The sequence below is a fragment of the Hoplias malabaricus genome, unplaced genomic scaffold (assembly GCF_029633855.1).
Source record: "Hoplias malabaricus isolate fHopMal1 unplaced genomic scaffold, fHopMal1.hap1 scaffold_45, whole genome shotgun sequence".
Taxonomy (NCBI): Eukaryota; Metazoa; Chordata; class Actinopteri; order Characiformes; family Erythrinidae; genus Hoplias; species Hoplias malabaricus.
The window spans coordinates 357,741-362,500 of NW_027101075.1; the positions used below are offsets into that span (position 1 = coordinate 357,741).

The following is a 4,760-nucleotide window of genomic DNA, read 5'->3' on the forward strand; positions in this document are numbered from 1 at the left end:
CCGCGTCGGTGGTGCCTTAGGGTCGGGATCCGTTTGAGGGAAGGACCCGGCCCCTAGCCTGCACCGTCCGGGCGAGAATCATACGTTTTCCAAGTTGCCAAGTCGATTGCAGACCCCCACAGCGGGGTCGCGTTCGATCCTCTTCGCTGGTGTCCCCTGAGATCACTCTCACGGGCTCCATGCGCCCCCTCTCTTTCCCCGTCCGGGGTTTGAGATCCAAGGGGGGTCGGTCTGGTTGATCCTGCCAGTATTATATGCTTGTCTCAAAGATTAAGCCATGCAAGTCTAAGTACACACGGGTTTTGGTACAGTGAAACTGCGAATGGCTCATTAAATCAGTTATGGTTCCTTTGATCGCTCCACACGTTACTTGGTATAACTGTGGTAATTCCAGAGCTAATACATGCAAACGAAGCGTTGGAAGGGTTCTGGGGGTCGGCGTGAAATGCTCTCCCGGCCCCTGTCCCCCGGATACGTGCATTTATCAGAACCGAAAAACCCTCCCGGCTCCGGTCGGGTCGCTTTGGTGACTCTAGATAACCTCTGGCCGATCGTTAAGCCCTCCGGGGCGGCGACGTATCATTCGAGTGTCTGCCCTATCAACTTTCGACGGTAGGCTACGTGCCTACCGTGGTGACCACGGGTAACGGGGAATCTGGGTTCGATTCCGGAGAGGGAGCCTGAGAAACGGCTACCACTTCCAAGGAAGGCAGCAGGCGCGCAAATTACCCATTCCCGACACGGGGAGGTAGTGACGAAAAATATCGATGCGGGTCCTATGAACCTGTGGAGCGTAATCGAAATGAACTCAATCTATGTCCGTGAGTGATGACCCATTGGAGGGCAAGTCTGGTGCCAGCAGCCGCGGTAATTCCAGCTCCAATAGCGTATGCTAAAGTTGCTGCAGTTAAAAAGCTCGTAGTTGGATGTGGGGACAGGTCTCGGATCCCCTGTACTGTCCGGGATGGCGTGGGGAGCTCCTTCGGGGGTGACCCCCTGTCTCTGGGTGGATGTTGGGACCTGGTCCCTACCCGCCGGTGTCCTCTGCTCGCCGGCCGCGGAGAAGCCCTTAGCTGGGTACTTCACTGCGGTGCACGGTGGGTTGGAGGGTCCGGAGCGTTTACTTTGAATAAAGCAGAGTGCTCAAAGCAGGCCGACACGTGCCATGTCTGACTGAGCTAGGAATAATGGAATAGGGCCCTTCCGCGGGGCTTCGGGGTCTCTCCTTCGGGACGGCTGGTCGTTCCGGAGTGGGGCTCCGGGGCTTCCACGGTCCTGTTTCGTGGGTTTTAAGGACCGAGGGCAATGATTAAGAGGGACGGCCGGGGGCATCCGTACCACACCGATAGAGGTGAAATTCGTTGACCGGTGTGGGACGAACGAAAGCGAAAGCATTTGCCAAGAATGTTTTCATTAATCAAGAACGAAAGTCGGGGGAGCGAAGACGATCAGATACCGTCGTAGTTCCGACCGTAAACTATGCCGACCCGCGATCCGGCGGCGTGAGGCTAGCGACCATGACCCGCCGGGCAGCGTGAGGGAAACCACGAGTCTTTGGGCTCTGGGGGGAGTACGGTTGCAAAGCTGAAACTTAAAGGAATTGACGGAAGGGCACCACCAGGAGTGGAGCTTGCGGCTTAATTTGACTCAACACGGGGAATCTCACCCGGCCCGGACACGGTAAGGATTGACAGATTGATGGCTCTTTCTTGATTCTGTGGGTGGTGGTGCATGGCCGTTGGGAGTTCGTGGAGCGATTCGTCTGGTTAACTCCGATAACGGACGAGACCCTGTGCCTTAAAAAGTTACACGGCCCTCCCTTGGGTCCCTGTGGGGGCTTGCGGCCCGAGGGGTTCGTCGGTCGGTGGCCGAACTTCTTAGAGCGATCCGGGGCAAGGCAAAGCCGTATGAGATTCGGGGCCATAACAGGTCTGTGATGCCCTTAGACGCCCGGGGCCGCACGTGAGTTACACTGGCTGGTTCAGCATGTGCATCCATCCTATGCCGAAAGGCCTGGGCAATCCTATGAACGCCTTCCCCGCTGGGGATAGGGGATTGTAACTTTTCCCCTTGAACGAGGAATTCCAAGTAGTCGCGGGTCACCAGCCCGCGTCGATTAAGTCCCTGCCCTTTGTACACACCGCCCGTCGCTACTACCGATTGGATGGCCTGGTGAGGTCCTCGGACCGTCTCCGAGGTGCCCCTTTACCGGGGGGTTGCCTCGTTGAGGTGGGAAGTCGATCGAACCTGGGCATCTAGAGGGAGTAAAAGTCGTAACAAGGTTTCCGTAGGGGAACCTGCGGAAGGATCATTAACGGTGACCTGGCCACGGCCGGTTGTCGAGTCGGACTCGAGAGGCCAAACCTCCCCCGGCGGGTACCTTCAAGGTATGGACCGCAGAAGCCTCGTACCTTTCGTCGTCGGCCGACGTGAGTCTCTCCCCCTCCGGGTGGGTGGACGTAGCGAGCCGGCTTCGGAACTCGGGGTTATGCGAGGACCGCCTTAGGTGCATAGGTACCCCGGTCCGCCCCCCTCGTTCGCGGGGGGGAGAGTGGCGCCGGAGCCGCCCGCCGGGTCGTTAAACCAAACATTGATCGTTGAAGGCTTGATTGTGCGTGCGCGAGTCAAAGGGGCTTACTCACCCCCAGGGCGTTGGCCGGTGCTCGCCGGCCTCGGTGGGATCTCCCTGAACCCATCCCCCCGGCACAGGGGGTGGTGGTGGACGGGAGCGTACCGCCGGGCGAAACTCTTTCCCCTCACGGGGTTGGAGCGGAGCTTAAGAGCGCATGCAAATACCCCGATGTTGGCTTCGCAGAGACGGACCGTATAATAGTCTAAGGCCGGTGCGCGAGTTGAAGGGGCCTCACGAACCCCGGATGCGTTTAAACACCCGAAGGAGACGGCCGGTGCCCGCCGGTCCTGACTAGGTGGGATCTACCCAGCGCCTTCCCCTAAGCGGGGGACTTGGGAGCGTACCACCGGGCCTCGCTCATACCCTCCGGGGTGGAGAGCTTGGCTTTGAGCGCACGCCTGAATGCCTTAGACCGGGACCCGTAACGCAGCGAACCAAACCCTGGGCCTCGCCGGGAACGGTGGGGCCTAGACCCGGTCTCCTAAACCACGTAAGTCTCGGGCACCTACTCGGGCGATCGTCCCCCGGGCCGTAACTCCTCGGTCCGGTGGTGACGCCCAGGTTCAATGACCTTCCCCCCTCCACGGGGGGGAAGGCACCCGGCTTGAAATATTGTCAAACGTTGTCTCGTGTTCGAATGGCTTCCTTCGCCCGGCCTGTAACGGGCCGGGCACAAACCTCATACAACTCTTAGCGGTGGATCACTTGGCTCGTGCATCGATGAAGAACGCGGTAACCTGCGTTAAATAATGTGAATTGCAGAACACAGATCATCGATATTTCGAACGCACATGGCGGCCGCGGGGGTCCATCCCGCGGCCACGCCTGTCTGAGGGTCGGTTTACCCATCGATCGGTCTTCCTAGACCGCGGCTGGGAGTTCGCAGGGCCTCCACCTCGGACGGCCCTTCGTCTCCCTAAACCCAGACTCGGGCCTTAAACCCGACGTGTGGCGAGAGCTCCGGACGTAGGGAGAGCCATTAGGTCCGGGTCCAATCCGTCATAGTCTCTCCCCGCTGGGCTCTCCGCCGCCGTCGGAGAGTGGGTACCGTAATACGGCGAGCGGCCGGGGGGTTCGCGCCCCCCGCGCCCCGCAAAACAGTCTCGTAGTGCGACCTCAGATCAGACGAGACAACCCGCTGAACTTAAGCATATCAGTAAGCGGAGGAAAAGAAACTAACAAGGATTCCCCTAGTAGCGGCGAGCGAAGAGGGAAGAGCCCAGCGCTGAATCCCACTTTCCCCTGACCGGGGTGGGCCGGGAAATGTAGCGTACGGAAGTCCGTTTGGTCTCGGTGCGGACGCGGGACCAAGTTTTGCAAGGAAGTGTCTTCCGCAGATGGTGAAGGCCCGGTATTGTCCCGCATCCCGCCGGGTAGATCGGGCTTCCCGGAGTCGAGTTGCTTGTGAATGCAGCTCAAAGTGGGTGGTAAACTCCATCTAAGGCTAAATACCGGCACGAGACCGATAGCGAACAAAGTACCGTGAGGGAAAGTTGAAAGCAGTACTTTGAAGAGAGAGTTCAAGAGAGCGTGAAACCGTTGAGAGGTAAACGGTCGGGGGACCGAGAAGACCCCCCCGGGGGATTCAGCCGGGCGGACGGCCCGCGCTCGTGTGGTTCCGTGGCTCGGAGGCGAGTTCATCCGGGCGAGAGTGGGGGCGACCCCACTCCCTGCTCGGCCCTGAGCTTCGCCTCTCGACTTCGGGCCTCTCGGGCGTACGAAGGCTCGGCCCGTCAGGTGTACTTCCCCCCGCGTGGTGGGTGAGTCGCGACCGGCTCCGGTTAGGCTTGGAAGGGCCCGAGGGTGAAGGTAGGTCCGTCCGGAGAAGGGAGCCCCACGTGGCCCCCGGACACGGGCGTTCCGCTACAGCCCCTCGCTCCGACTTCGCCGATAACGCCGGGGCCGCGGAGTAATGTCCTTTCCGCGTTTTCCCCTCCTTCGGGATGGGGATGGGGCCCCCCCTGATCGTTCGGACGAAAGCGGGCCGGTTGGGCTGTCCTCAGCCCCGGGCTAGGCCCGCTACGGCAATACGGGGGGTGATCCAGGCCCACAGCCAAAACGCCTAAGGTCAGCGGCTAAGTTCGGACCCCGACCGACCCGTCTTGAAACACGGACCAAGGAGTCTAAC

At 60.2% G+C, this 4,760-nt stretch overlaps 1 non-coding gene and 1 pseudogene across 1 annotated transcript; both read left to right on the top strand.

Annotated features, from left to right (window-relative positions):
• The first annotated feature begins 3,317 nt into the window (after nt 1-3,317).
• Nucleotides 3,318-3,471, top strand: LOC136684521 (5.8S ribosomal RNA). Its single transcript, XR_010799700.1, has one exon. It is a non-coding gene; the product is annotated as a 5.8S ribosomal RNA (ribosomal RNA).
• Nucleotides 3,472-3,743: 272 nt separating this feature from the next.
• LOC136684522 (28S ribosomal RNA) overlaps nt 3,744-4,760 on the top strand; it is a 4,391-nt pseudogene continuing 3,374 nt past the window's right edge.